General features: G+C 48.5%; 2 protein-coding genes across 3 annotated transcripts in view; one reads left to right on the forward strand and one right to left on the reverse strand.

The window, feature by feature from the left end:
• INSYN2B (inhibitory synaptic factor family member 2B) overlaps positions 1-14,120 on the reverse strand; it is a 107,412-nt gene extending 93,292 nt beyond the window's left edge. For both annotated transcript variants that reach the window (XM_019741025.2, XM_074313882.1), the window contains exon 1: positions 13,907-14,120. The gene's annotated coding sequence lies outside the window, so the exon portion shown is untranslated. The remainder of the gene's footprint in view (positions 1-13,906) is intronic.
• The window catches only part of DOCK2 (dedicator of cytokinesis 2), a 362,053-nt gene that overhangs the window by 259,183 nt on the left and 87,125 nt on the right, over positions 1-15,745 (forward strand). The gene's annotated exons all lie outside the window — the stretch shown is intronic.

Here is a 15,745-nt window from a genome sequence, read left to right on the forward strand (position 1 = left end):
GGAACAAGAAAGGAGGGAGCCTAATTTTGCAATCTCTCTAATTTCAAGTACTAATCATAGACTTTCAGTTTTTGCAGCGCTAGACCCCTTTCCTGTTTTATAGATGAGGACACTGAGGCCAGTAGGTTAAGAGATTCATCCAAGGTCACCCAGCTCATAGACAACTCAACACAAAGTCGGGATTAGGACGCGGGCCTCTTGGCCGCCTCTCCCTGTGCCCCCTGGTTCTGACCAGCTGCGAAGGTGACCACCTGCCTGGTCCCTGTGCTGGAGGAGCCCAGCAACTCAGTGTGCTCATCGCAGAGGCATTTTCATGCTCCTCCACCAGCTGGAAACTCGGAGACTCAAATGAGACCCGGGGGACCTCAGGGGAGCAGCGTCTGATATCACAAGGACAGGGAAGGTTTCCGCCGATCTTGAAATGATAGTGTGAGAAAACAATGATGCTTAGAACTTGTAAGGGCTTTAAATTCCAAAATGAAGTATGTAATCCCATTATGGTGAGAGCACAATTGGCGGCTTAATTCAGTGCAATAAGCATTCATTGTCTTAATTGTGACATAATGTCAGTTGTGTTGGATGCTTCATGTTAAAGATACAAGGGGCTGCAAATATGTGCAGTCATTCTTTTTGGGGAGGGCTGACATGACTCAGAGGCGAAGAGCCCAAATCTTACTGTTTCTGTGGAGCTTTCCCTTATCAGCATTGATAACTTAGCCATATGACACGCCTGGACTCTGAATTGTAACCACTTCTTCTGTGAGCAGTATTGCATCATCTATTTAAGCAATGGGATCCCATTTAATCTACCTAACACCCCCATAAAGTCGGCGTTACTGACAGAGGCCTAACAGCTAGCACCTCGGGAGCCTAGATGCCAATTCAACTGTGGGTGACTCCGAGTTACCACCCTCAGAGGGAGTGGCCTTGTTTTATAGGTGAAGACCAGAAAGGGAAAGCAAACTGCCCTGGGGCACAGAGGAACCGAGTGGCAGGACTGGAGCTGAGACCCAGGTCTCCTACCTCTGGGCCCGTGTTGTTTCCTACCATGTCCTGGGACATAAGGCCAGAAAGCATGGCTGACTCCAAAAGCTGTTCCCCTTCCCACTCAGGCTCAAGCCATTACACGACAGACCAGACTCTAGTTGAATTCCCTAAGGAAACCATTTAATTAGAAGAGAGCCCTTTACCAATCTGTGTGTCCCCTGTAAATGGACACAAATTAGCACAGGCCACTTAGATACCTTCCCAACCTGTGCCCTACTTACTCTTCCACCTGAGACCATATATCCATTCATTGAGCAAACATTTGTTGAGTACCTACTGTGCACCGGGCACTACGGTGGAAAGTTCGTGAACTTAATTGTCCAACCTTCGTATATTACAGATGAAGAGATAAGAGAGTGGAACCCTAACCCAGTCTCTGCATTCATAGTCTTATGGCGGAGATAGACAGATAAAGAGAGGGATCCCAAAAACTGTCATCAGCGCCATCAGAGTGATGATTCCGGGGGACACAAGAGCTCAGATAAGGGCCCAGCCTGTCTAGGGTTGGAGGGACTCCCAGAAGCCTTTTTAGAGGAAGTGATTTCACATATGAGACCTGAAGTTCAGTAGAGGGGATGAGGCAAATTGTTTAAAGGGGTGTGTGTGTGTGTATGCATGTGTGTGTGTGTATACACACACACGCACGCACACACAAACACTGAGGCTGAGAACACCATGTGGATGGCTATCCGAGGTGATCAGAATATGAATGGCCTGGATAAGTGAGTTGGGGGGAATTAGGACAGAATCTGTGTGGCCTGGTGGTAGAGTTTAAAGGAGCAAGAAGGAAGCGTGGAAAAACTGAAGTTGAAAAGGGGCCAGATCAGGCAGAGACTTGCACCCTGTGCTAAGAGGTTTGGATTTTTCTCTAAACGTCAGTGGGATCCAATGAAGATTTTAAGCAGGAGTGAGAATTTGTCTCATTCCATTTTAGTAAGGTCACGCTCTGCCTGCGGTGTGGAGACGAGAGGGGGCAGAGCTGGGGGCAGGGAGCCCTTCGGAGGCTGTTGCATGCGTCCAGGTCGCGATGATGGCAGTTTCAATCAGGGCAGAGACATGAACACAGTCAAGACAAATGTCTACATCTCCAGGGCTTGGTGATGTGTGGAATGTAAGAGGAGAGAGAGACGGAGGGAGAGAGCGAGATGAGAATCAAGGACTTCCGGGATTGCTGTCTTGAGCCAGTGGGAGGTTCTGAGAAGGAGCACAAGGGGAGAGGGAGAGGGGTCTGAGAGGGAAGGACGGTGTTGACATGTTTGTTACGAGCGGCCTGGGGGGTGTCCCAGGGGAATGTCCAGCAGGAAGTGGGACACCTGGAATGCTCTTTATCAGGAAAGATCCTAAAACTGTCAACACTTTGTATGTAATCTTATGCTCTTATGAGAAATGACCAACAGAATGACAGCCTGATCCCAATCAAAGACTCGCCATATGGCTCAGGGAGGGCAGCTAAGCAGCAGAGGCCCCTGCGGACCGTGGGACAGCTGAGAAGACTTTTCTGACACAGTTCAAATGACACCGTTCTCAGTCTCTTTGATGCGCCTTCACTCACTCACTCACTCACTCGCTCTCTCCTGTGGGAAACCTTTTCTGAGCACTTTCCGTGTATCAGGCATTGAGGCTCCAGGCTGTGGGAGAAGGGCCTCGCCCTTTGGTGTCTCCAGGGCGAGAGGACAACACAGACCCACGGACATACGATTAAGACTCCATGTCACAGGCAGGAGAGTCGCTTGTCAGTGCTCAGGAGGCCCAGATGTTCTTACACTTTGGGATGTTAAATGTCGCCACGGAGTAGGTGTGGTTACTGTGGGACGCTTTTCAATTTTCCTTTTGGTGAATTGTGCACAACTCACTACTGCGGGGAGACGGGGCCTTTGAGTTAAGGTTCATTATTTTCATATTTTTTGATGCTGTCCCAATTCGGACTCCCTTCGAGTCCTTAGGGCGGCCGCCCTTAGGGTCTACTCATTTGAGGCTGTGTTTGTGTGACGAGTACAATGAAAGAAGAAGGAATTGAGCGTTACTGGAGCAGAGGGAGGAAGTGCCCAGCTCTGTGTAGCAGGAGAATATTAGGTAGAATCAGAGAAGGCTTCCTGGAGGAGGGATTGGCACGTGCAGGGGTCTTTAAAAATGAATTGGACTCCGTGGTACATAAAAGAAGATGTCCTTGGCTGGTGCGGATGCCACAGGAGTGAAGAGAAGTTTAGAGTAGATGGCATGGGGTGGGGAAAGAAGCTGGATTCAGATGGTGGGCAGCCTTGAATGTCATTCTGGGGAGGCATGTGACATAAGGGACCAGGCAGGTACATAAAAGAAGAAGTAAGAATAACCAACTGTCTCAGTTTGCCAAGGACTGAGGAGTTTCCTGGGGCACAGAACTTTCAGTGATAAAAGCGGGAAAGTCCTGGGCAAACCAGGACGAGTTGGGCACCCTGGAAGGAGGCTAGGCCTTGGCGACCTGGAAAATAAATATCTACGCCCCTCCCCCAACCCTCCCCCACTTCAGGAGGCAACTCCCGGTGCTGCCATATGGGAATGCAGAATTGTATCTCCCGATCTTCCCAATACCCAAGAGAAGCTGAAAATCCAGAATTTTATACAATGGCTTCTGGTGTTTAAACGTTGACAAAAAAAGTCAAATGTTTTGAAAACCATGCCGGCCAAACAAAGCGAAGCTGTGGGCTGTGTAAGGCTGGGGGCTGCCAGAATGAGGACCATTGGGCAAAGTGGCTAAGCAGAGCCTCCCCTGTCCCCCTTCTTCCTGCCCCGAGGCCCCTTCCATGCACATTCAGACGATTTGTATTACGCAGAGTGACTTCAGTGATCAATCGTTTGGTTTTTAATTTGACGTTCTTAACCAGATTTGGATGCTGGGCCCAGAATGTAATAGATCAAAGCAGGGATGAACAGTGCTAACAGATACGCCCATTCCATTTTTTTGAAAGATGAAATTAGTGCTCAATGGCTTGTTCTTCCCTCAATCTGGAAACCTGTGTGGTGGGGAAGATAAAGAAGAATGTGCATCTCAAACATCAGCCTGAGTTATTAGTCGAGGTCCATTTATTCCGGGTATCAGGACATCCACCTGGCTGAGACAAGCTTGGGGAAGAACATTTTGTTTGCGGGGCACATGAAGGCTCACGGGCCAGCGTTTGGAGATAGGAGAGAACGGCAGAGGTTTAACACTGTGGTCAGAGTGGTTGGGTTCTGGTATCAGCTCACTTTCTGAGCTGGCGTGACCATGGGGAAACCACCTAATGTCTCTGGCCATAGTTTCCCCGCGTGTGCTGCAGAGGCTGGCCCGCAAGGACTCCGAAGAATCACGCTTCCCATCAACTCTCTAATTCTAAGCTTTAACTTGGATTAGACTTTTGCCAGGATTTCTTCAGGCCTGCCAGGGTGAGAGAGTCAGCAGGGGTTTTAAAGAGCAAATCAGTCCAGACAATCATGACATCTTTTTTTCTTTTCTAGATGGAATTAGTAGATATGGGCTGTGGTAAGTTGATCTGATGTCTGGGCTTTTTTTTTTTTCCATTGTGTCGGTTGATTTTTCTTTAATTGAGTGCCGATCAGAGTACAGTGATGGAGTGCAGGAGGAAAGCGTCCAAAGCAGGGGCTCTGTGACCGGGGAGCCTTCTGCTCCAAGAGAGGGGAGGGTGGAGCAGGTGGGGGAGGGCCTGCATTCATGCCAGGCTGCAGTGTCACCTTTATTAACAATGACGGGGGCAGGGAGTCAGCAGGCAGCTAATGCGGACTGCAGCGGATGGTGATTGGAAGGTGTTGTTACCATTCCAAAGGGCAGGGACGTGAAAGTGGGACAAATGGGAATTTAAGAGGAGGGAGGTGAGCAGAGGGAAAGAATGGCAGGGAAAATGGAGTATGATGTCATTTGGAAAATTGCAAACCAATAAATCAATGAGGTATCATTCCCGGGGCAGAGAGGAAACTGCCTAAAGGGGAGCCAGCCTGTCGGGGAGCTGGGGATGACGGAAACCACAAGCTCAGTGAGCAGTGAAGTGTCCTGGCCAGGGGTCAGCTGGAACGGAGCCCCAGGCATAGCCTGCCGCGGCCTCCTGCACCTTCCCCCTTGAGCCTTTTTCTGTTTTCCCCTCACAAACATGAGAAGCAATGCTCTATCCAAAAGGGCTTTACAGGGGCTCGTGGATGTGATCCCTTGGCGTCAGCTTTTCAAACAGTTGTCTCTGCGCTCAGCCTCATAGGACTTTTTTCATCATTGGAAGCAGCTTCGTAAAAGCCAGAGCACGATGATTCTGCCAGTTTTCACTGTTAACAGATGAACTGTAGCACTCCATTTATAGAAATGGAGGGCAAGGACTTTGGGTAGCTCTCTTTAGTCCTCAGGACCTTGTCAGCAGAGGTGGCCTGACGGCAACCCACCAGGCAGGTACCTCCATGGCACCCCATTACCTACAGGTTGAGCTTCACAGCCCTCAGCCTGGCGTTCAAGGTCCTTCCAGTCTGCTCCTCCAAATCTCTCTCCTGACCTCCCTCTGCAAACTTCTGCTGTACCAAAGCACTTTGCTCATTCCCACCTCTGCCTCTTTCCTCGTCCTGTTCCACTTATGAAGGTGGGATAGCAATTGCTCAGCAGAGGTACTACCCTGCCCCTGCCTTGCCTGCAGCAGACATCACTAATCAATCACTTAGGTAGTTACTACCAACCCGTCAAATTATATCATGAAATGCATTTTCTGCGATAGATCTAAGATGTCCTTTCCCATTCTTGGCTTCATCTCTTTCAATCTTGTAGTTGAAAGGTCACTCCCACCTCTTGAATGCCTGGAGAAAAACTTCACCTACAGCACTCATTTTGCACCTGTCATTCAGCATCATAAGGTGTATCTGTCCACAGATCGGAGTTGCTCAACTCCAACACTAATGACACTTTGGGTGGGATCATTCTTTGTTGTTGGCGCTGACCCGTGTATTGTAGGGTGTTTAGTTTAGCAGCGTCCCTAGCCTTTACCCGATAGACATCAGGAGCAACCCCCTCCCCATTATGACAGACAAAAATGTTTCCAGACATCGTTATGCCCTCCAGGGGACAGAATTGTCCCCAGGTGAGAAGTACTGTATCAGATAGATAGATAGATAGATAGATAGATAGATAGATAGATAGATAGATAGATAGATGATTGATAGATGATAGATAGATAGAAAATAGATAGATTTGCCCTATTATTCTGAGACCTTCAGGGTGTGAACCATAATCATACCTGACACAGCTCCTAATACATAATAGGCGCTGAGTAAATATTTGCTAATTGATTGATTAATTGGGAGTGAGGAGGGAGAAATTGTCTGGGAAGGGAAAATCCTTCCCTTGTTTGGACTGAGAATTACACCATCAGTGTGTCATTGTTTTGGTTTAGCACTGCTGAGTTGACAATGCAGGGAGCTTGCAAACCGGCCAGCTCCACGCATACCCATAAACTGTCCCTGGGTGTGCTGGGACTAGCAGATCACCGGCAGCAGGGACAGCTAGAGCTATTTGAGGGAAGTCGGGGAGGTGCTAGGAGAGGCCTGGTGGACAAGTTGGGCTTGAAGTTTAAAACGTGATGTGAGAGACATTCCTCACTCTTCATCCCTTACAAAGGAATCACGGGGGTAAACTGAAGAAATCCTTTTATCCACAAATAAGCATCCCTCCTGAAAACTCTCTTGCCTGGCCACCTGGTTGTCCATGAATGTATTTGTCCCCTTGCCCCTCCACTCCTTTAAGCATGGCAGCTTTGCAAGGGAGACAAAGGGCAGGGAGAGCTTGTATAAATCACCATCCGCAATGCAGCTCTCCAGGTCCGCAGGGAGGTTTATGTCGTCCTCTGCTAGTCAACCAAACTCTAACTCTACACTTGCCCGGCTGATCCACAACCTGTTCCTGGCAACCTGGAAAGGCGGCTGAGGTTGAGCATGGCAAGAAGGCTTTCGAGTGCCTCTCGTGTGCCAGGCTCCCCACCAGACCTGTCCGCTACTCCATCCTCACAACAGTCCTGTAGCCAGCAGGCACTGTTATCCCTGTTTCACAGGTGAGAGAACTGGAGCTCAGAGAGATACAGCAGCTTGTCCAAAGTTCCAGAGCAGGTTGAAGAAAGCTGGGATTTGATCCCAGGACTCGGGATGCCCTGTCCAGGGCCTTCCCGGAAAACTGCTTCTATGGGAAACCAGATATACTTCCTAGAATGTGGTAGTGCTGTCTCACACCAAACCTTTCTTGATCTTTAAAGCCCCAAGCAATGCCAAAAATGGAGGAGTTATCTTCAGGTGAGCCTAAGAGCATAGTTGTTAAGAAAGCTGGTCTTATCTATGTAGCTGTGTGTCTTTCCTTATCAGTTGATCAATCTGCCTATAATCTGCCAAGGTATCTCCATCTACCCATCCATCCATCCATCCATCCATCCATCCATCCACCCACCCACTCATCCACCCGTCCATTCATCCACCCATCCACCCATCCGTCTTTCCTTCCTTCCTTCCTTCCTTCCTTCCTTCCTTCCTTCCTTCCTTCCTTCCTTCCTTCCTTCCTTCCTTCCTTCCTTCCTTTTGTCTCTATACATGTACAAGGAATGTCTAGAATGTTTCTTAGTATTTTAGAAGTTTATTGACTTGAATATTGAATATTCTTAATATTCAAGGTCAGATAAGAAGCATGGTAAAGTGAAATTTACAATTTTCCTTTCTTCATGTACTTTGAAGTATTGCTTGATTTTGTATTAATAAGATTATATCATGTCTATAAAACAATAAAGTCTTTTTTTTTCTTTTCTAATGAAAACAAAAACACTCTGGAGTCAAGCTGAACTAGGCAAGTCATGTCACCTCTCTGCTCCTTGGTTTTCTCATCTGGACAGTGCCCATGGTTTTGCTGACATTGAAAGTCAGGAGGAATAAATGGGGAGCAGCGTGCACAGCACTTAGTAAGTGCTCACTGAGTGCTAACCATCCGTTCACTGTTTTAGCTCAGTGTCTGATGCATCCATGTCCAACTAATATTAGCCCCTCCTCCTTCCAGTTGTTTTCTTCCCTTGCCACATCCTATATAAAGTCCTTACTGATGGATAAATAGAGGGCTTAGTGCGCTCCCCAACACATCCTTAGCTCTTTCAATGGTAGTGATTATTGTTTTCCTTCAGCCCCACCCCCACCCCGCCCCGTGCCTCCTGCCTGAGATGAAATCTGTTTGCCACACCTTTTCCTGTTGAATGTTGACCTGGGTGTCATATGTAACCTGGATGCAAATGTTTGCAGGAGAAGGTGAGGAGCTGCTGAGGAGTCTCATCCTAGCAGTGCCTCTGGCTCCGAGTTTTCTCAGGGAGATGTGAGCCGAGGACAACATCATATAGTCCAGGACTCAAAACAGACTTTTCTGCACAGCCTTTCCTGAGGCATTCAGTGCGAAGCTTGGAAGACCGTCATGGGTGTTTGTGCCGAGAATAACTCCGGGTTTCTGAAACTCCTCTTTTTGCAATCACATTTGTGAACTTCCCCACCCACACCTCCACGGATGTAATTAGAAGCATTTATAGAAATCCTCTTCTATTCAGGTAACAACTGGGGTCTCCTGAATGATAGCCTGGCGAGCAGGCTTCTCAGGTCCCACGGACTTGAGTGTCTTTAACCAGAGACTGGGAGCGGCCAGAGAAAGCCCCCCCTTTATTCAGCCCTGAACAACAGGGAGATGAGCCCACAGAACTTGATGACAAAGGAGATCCATGTGAAACTGGAGTCCACATCCATGCCTACCAAAGGAGGGCCAGAGTCTGCTATAAAATTACCATTTAGTGAGAAACGCTTTGCTAAGGAGTGGTAACACTACCACGAATGAGGAAGAGGCAACATTAGAAACATAACTTGTGTTTTTCATGGACCCATGACCCTGGGAACAACTCCAGTATAGGGTCTTAGAGATGGCCTTGCGTGGTAGCACACAGAAACCACCTCTCTAAGAGGGGTTTTGGAAATTCACAGCAGCCAGAGTGAGCTTCTTAAAACCCTGAATCCAAACTCTTGCCCCTGATCCCCACGGGCCCACAGGATATGGCCCCCGTCTGTCTTCTGACGTCATCTTATACCGCACCTTCCCTCATTTCGTACCTTCCAGCAATGCAGACCTTCTTTTGGATCCTCCAGCACTAAGCACGTCCTACCTCAGGGCCTTTGCACCTGCTCTTCAATTGCCCCTAGTGGTCTTCTGCCAGATTTTTGCATGACCAACTCTCACCATTGAGATCTCCACTGAAATATCAGCTCTCTAAGAGGCGACCTTTGTCTCCTCTTTTGAAAATAGGTCCCTTCCCATTCCATCTCTATCTCATTGCTTTGTGATATTTTCTTAGTAGTAGATATCACTGCCTAAAATGATCTTACTTATGTATTTACTTGCTTATGGTATTTCCCCATCCCTGGCCCTCTACCCAACGGGGATATGAGCTCCCTAAGAACAAATCCCTTGTTAATCTTACTCATGGCTGTATCCCTAGCACCTAGAACTGTGCTGGAACATAGTAGATGCTCAAGAAATATTTGTTAAATTAAGGAATGTATGAAAGAAGGACCTCACTCTGGTTTGCTCTGGAGTGTGCTCAGAGTAGAAGAAAAATTGTTTCATTTGTGAACTCTCCTCAGACAAAGGTGGTTTACACATGACCCTGACATTCCAGAGTTTGGGAAGGGGGTGGTCCCTGTAATGTTCTTTTAGAGATGGGGAATGTTGTAATAAATTCAGTCTCTTATCTAGCAAATATTTATTATCCCATACCACGTGCAAGTTCCATTCTAGATTCTGGCAACACAGCAATGAATGCTTGAACAAAAATCCCTCTCCAGGTGGAGCTGTCAGTGCTGACATGGAGACATGGTGGATTTATGAACAGAACACAGGTTTTGGAGTCAGAAAGGCCCAGGTTGTAATTCCTGCCCCACCATATGCCAAACGTGTGTCTAGGCAAGCTAACTGACCTCCATGCATCTCACTCTCCTCACCTGTAAAACAGGCATAAAGCTGACCTCATGAGAGTGTTGTGATGATTCATGGAGCACAAGGGATGAATAGATGGAAGTTGCTGGCCTTCCACTTCCCCTTGGGATTAAACGTCCCATTATATTCTTTGGAAGATTTAAAGTGACCCCACACTACAGAGCCAAATGCACAAGCTCCAACCAGAATCAGAAGGTGTTAGTTTCAAAGGAAGAATGTGCAACCAACGCAGGCTCCTCTTCCAGCCTTGATTCAAAGCAGCCTTGTGACCCCTTCCGCCCTGCTCCTCGTCAGTGAGGACAGCTCTCTGGGAGACGGCGTGCCTGTGGTGCTGGCCCTAGTGCTGCTTAGAGCTGATCCAGCATTAAAGCCCACAACGCCAGGCGGGGTTACACAGCCAACTCTACAGGAGTGGCCATGTGCACACATGGGACGTGTCAGGGCGCGTCCAGAGGGCACAGCCTCCCAGCAGCACCTCTCTGTTTTCCTGTGGTGTCATGCCTTTGACATGGAGCTGGTCACACGAAACCCCTGGGTCTGTGCCCATCAAGAGCTTCCTGTGAAGGAAGGTGACTTAATGGACCCTACCCCAGGGGGATCCCAGGGCCACCAGAGAATGCACTGCATGAGGAGGCAGGTACTCTTAAAGCCAAACAGCTGGGGGACTCAGTTTTCGGTGAAGACAGTTCGATTTCACGCTTTGAACAATTTGTCCTCTTCCTACCTGCCAGCAACTAGCCCCAAATAAAAGAAACCTCCCAGCATGCTCTGCTCCAGGAGGCACACACTCATTTTACTAAAGAGCTGGACTTGGGGAATGTGGTTCACCAGCACCAGAGGCAAAGAGTATTTAGATGTTTGTCCCCAGCTGGTGTTGGGAGCGCTTGACGTGTCCGCAGACAAGTCACAGGTAGGTGGAGTCATCGTGTCCTCGGGCCACATCAGGAATTTCACTGATGTGCCTAGTTTCTCTGGAGCAGAGTCAGGAACGATGACAACAGTAGTAATAGTTAATCATGTTCTAAGTGCTTTACACAAATTGATTTCATTCTCACCCAAACTGTATGATGTAGGGAACATTTCTATCCTCTTTTACAGAAGAGGACACTGAGGCACCAGGCCCCGCCCAAGGTCACACGACTAGTAAGAGGTAGAGCTGAGAGATTTGAACTCAGGCTGTCTGGCTCCTCAGCCCCCCACCCTGATGCTCCACATCGTGGCAGAACCAGATGTAAGCTCTTTGGGGCACAGCCTTATCCATCCTGCCAACTGCCGCACTCAGGCACCTCGCACAGTGCCCAGAACTGGATGGTTGCTAAGACAGAACGCACGCACGAGTTCCCCCAAACGTCGCTGCCAACTCCCGGTCTGAGCTGCTGACAAAGCTCTAAGATGAAGGCAGGGGTGGGAGAGTCCCTGCTTTTCCTGACACCAAGCTTCCCACCTCCAGTCCTGGATCGACCATACAGACAGCGTCAATTCCACCCAAGAGTTAAATCGGTTACATAACCACACGGCAGACATGGGGCTGAGTGGAGAAGCAACCTAAAAGTGGCGTTGGGCCACTCTTAGTCTCCAGAGGAAATAGATGGTCCAGTAGATAAAACTTTGCATCTCCCTCTGAGCCTCCCTCGGCATGCAAACTTTCCTTCATCTCTTTCCTTGGTGCTTTCTATATTTTATGTTATTTTGGTCGTGCACATTATTTGAAGTTACTATAGCAATGTGTCACCAGCAGGTATCGCGTAGTAATGTTGGCATTTAGTTAGCAAGCTCCCGAAGTTGGCTGATTCCCTCCCTTTCCAATCTCATCACTCCCACTAATCTCAGGTGAGTTGGGGGGGGGGCAAATGGGGGACACATTTGCAGCAACCATGCCCGCCTCCCCTGTTTTGTTTGTTTTTCAAGGCCAGGAAAACTGATAGCCTCTTCTTGGTTCACTGAGCGCTTCAGGGGTCCTGGCTGGGTGTTTGCATTAAGAGGTGGTTAAATAGATATGTTTGAGTGTTGGCCTTATCAATGTGATGATGGTGATGATGGTGACGATGATGATGATGATGGCTTTTTATGCAAAGGAAGAGAATGATTTGGGGAGGGCTACCCTGCTGACCACAGTCCCCTAGGTCCCCGTTAATTAATATGAATCACACAATATCAGGTTTTTCTTTTGCTCTCTGGCCGTCACACAGTGAAGAGACCCTGACGATTTTCCTTTGGAGCTTCAGCTCCCTCCCAGGTGTGCAAGACCTCCCTGCATCCTGACGGGCAGAATTAATTAAGAGGATTGATTGGCGTGGATGGCTGAAGAGGCTTCTCTGAGGCAAATAAGCTCAAGGCGTTAAGTACCCCGCCCCCATCAGCCAAGCGTCTGTAATGATCGCACTTCTTTCTACACGTTTGACCTACTTTCAAACCGTGTCTCCTCATGCTGTGATTCATTAGCTACATTCTAAACCACCCCGATCCCCGTCGAGGTGACTCTGCCTGGTTTGTGCCAGCATCTCTGATACAGTTTCTCTCCAGATTTTAATATGCCGGTGCCCCTGGTATTCTGTTTTAAGAAGCAATTTCCCATCCAGGCGCCTGGCATGCTGCTTGGGGATGGATGAGTGGCTGCCTCGCACCTTGGTAGTAAATATGTGTCCGCTGCAAAACTGCTGCCCAGGCTGGAACAAGGGGGGTTCTCACTAGCGTGGACTGCAGGGGATCCCTCCATCCCACTGTCCCCCACGCCGTATTCAGGCTTTCCCACGTTGCTGACAGGGCTGGGAGTTGGGGCTCCTGCCCTATAAAGTTTGAGCTCTGTCACCGTTAGAAGGATCTGAGTTGCTAGGCAAATGCAGTCTGATCAGCACCCCTGCCCCCAATTCCTCTGTCTCTTTCCAAACATGTAAAACATGGTGGCTGTGGCAGGTCTCAAACTTGTGAAAAGGGGACAGGGGCAGGGAACACAGAGGCGGATTGCCGTGGAGAGAGAGGCTACTACTGAAAAAGGGCTGCACGGCAGAGAAGCATCATGTTTTTCTCCCACTCTATCATCGCGTGACAAAGAGGTGTTTCTTTTTTCTTCTTTTTTTTGTAGTTTAAATGACAGGAGGAGCCTTTTCTAACTCTGAACCTGCTGCCGGTGTCTCATGCCGTTCCACGAATCAATCAGTCCTATTGGTGTGATTTCTGATAGATTTAAGACTAAGGTGGGCTAGACACCATAGCAGGAAAAAAAGGGGTGCTTCCAGACAGAAGTAAGACACTGTCATTTTTCATTAGCAGCCAAATGCAGGTAACTTGTCCAAACTTCAGTCGCATCACACTGCAAACTGAGTCACATCGTGCACTCAGTTGGGTTTTTCTAGGTAGTAGTTAGAACGGGAAATGAACAAGCTGGAAAAAGTAATTTTGACTGATCGGTGAACTGTAATACCCCGAGCAAGTCCCTTATACAAAGATAATGGTTTCTTTGTAAAATGGTCACTCTCTCTAGGTGGGGGCTGGAACCCCGTCCCCCTTTTATTGTTTTAAAATAAAGCATGGAAGTCTCTCTAAACAAGGCTTCAGACAGCACAGCCTTTTCAAGGTAATTCCAGGCGACTGGAGCTCTGAGGTTTGTTTTGTGCTTTTTCCCCCCTTCAAATTCAAATCAAGCCATTGCAAATAACAAGCATTCAGTATCTATGCATTTGGGGCAGCCTGCAGCTCTGACAATGGTGGATTTTCCACCACACACCACCACCACACACACAAGCTTATAATCCCAGGACTTCTTTAAGCCAAAGCTTTCAAAGTAAACTATTGTCCAAGAGACGATAGCATTTTCTCGTACAGGATCATCGATCACAAAAAATAAAACCTACCCACATCTCTTACCTTGAAGCAGTGAAATTACCTGCAGAGGAGGTACTCCCGTTCCTTGCAGAACGAGCCAGGTTCTGGCCAGCAGCAGAATTACTCCAAAAGAAGCAATAATAAGTCCTTTATGTTGTAATTTTCACTGTTTATACGCAAGAAGTGTAGTGGGTCTGCTCACGTAGGAATAAATAAAAAGCCGAACAAACTGCTCGGCAGCTACCATGTGAAAAGAAAAGACCTCTAGTGGCCACAGGCTGAATTCTTTGAGGAAGGGAGAGGGGATGGAGGGAGTAGAGGAAATACACAACGTGTGTGTGATCTCTCTCTCGCTCTCTCTCGCTCTCTCTCTCTCTCTCTCTCTCTCTCTCTCTCTCTCTCTCACACACACACACACACACACAGACACACACACACACACACACACCCCTCTCGGACGCTCAGGTTTCTCCCTTCTTGCGTCCAGCCTGGCCAGAGGGATGAACAATAAAAGTCTGTGTCCTGGTCTAAGTGGGACCTGGTTAAGTTAACAGTGATGTTGGAGCTCTGCTTTGAAGGGGACTGATCACGTCACAAACTCAGCACCAGCCCGGGGCCTGGGCAGGAGAAAGGGTCTGACTTCTGGATGGTTTAGGCCGTTGGCCCCAGTGCAGAGGCTCAAGGTCCCCGTCATCCCAGAGTCCCAGCTGTGCGCTCTCTGCCAGCTCCACGTGTTTTCTGAACACATGTGCTGTGCGTGGTGGTCCCTAGCAGGCAGGGCTGGCTTCCTGGGCCTGTGATTGGCTCCAAGGGCCCTGCGGCTGTCTTGAAGTTCTGAATAATGTTTTAATAAGGACTCTGCATTTCCATCACATTCTGTTTCCCCTAATTACGTAGCTGGTTGTGCTGACTAAGAAAGCATCCTGTCCCGAATGTCCTCATTGGGAAGAACCTAGAATCAAAGGAGAATCCCTCCCTATCTTTGGGAGCTACTTTGGGGAATGTGAACTTGGGGAGCAAAGACTTTCTGGGGAAGAATGCCAAAGGGTCTTCCTGGCGGCACCATGGCTTTCCCTCCACCACTAACGAAACTATAAACATATAACTTGGGAAAGTATTTTTTGTTTCACCTTTTTGATATTTTTCTAACCATGGAAGTTGGTATTTGGGGGGTGGGGTGTTTCTGTGTGTGTGTGTGTGTGTGTGTGTGTGTGTGTGTGTGTTATCATTGTTGTTTTTAGCAAAGACAGCCGTTTGTGATGCCAAACCCATTTTCGTGGTTCAAACATAATCAATACTTGCAGGCCCACCTCTCTGGTGCATATTATGTCCGACCCTTTAGCAGCAGGGCTCCCTGAGACACCTGCGTCACATCAACAGACCATTTTCCGCAACTTGTTCTTGACCCGGCCAGGTGGGGCTTCCCTGGGCCAAGACGGCAGCCCCAGTGAGAGCTTCAGGGGACAGTCTGGAGTGGATTTGTGGTCACCACTTCCCTTAGCAGACCTCCCTAAATGCTGCCCACAGACACTAGGCCAAACAGAAAACTCACCCTAAGACAGACTCACAAACTGGGGGAAGAAAAAGTAGAAAAGGGTATGGTGATGGGTTCTGGGGTGTGAATGGATATGGTTCTTAGTCCTCTGATCCCACACATCCCAGACCCACCTGGTCTGCACGTCGTTGCGTGGATTCCCCTCTTGTCTGAATCCCTCTGGGCACCTGGTCTGCTTGGCAGATCAAGGGTCTTGCACCTTTGCCCTCATGGGTGTTAGTCTTACTTTCCCAGTGAGAGCATGAACTCCTAAAGAGCAAGGACCACCTCTTCTCATTTCTTTTTCCCTCCGTGGCCCTTAGCAAGTGCGGTCCCTGGTAGCTGCC

Source organism: Rhinolophus sinicus, linkage group LG10, assembly GCF_036562045.2.
Source record: "Rhinolophus sinicus isolate RSC01 linkage group LG10, ASM3656204v1, whole genome shotgun sequence".
NCBI classification, from domain to species: Eukaryota; Metazoa; Chordata; class Mammalia; order Chiroptera; family Rhinolophidae; genus Rhinolophus; species Rhinolophus sinicus.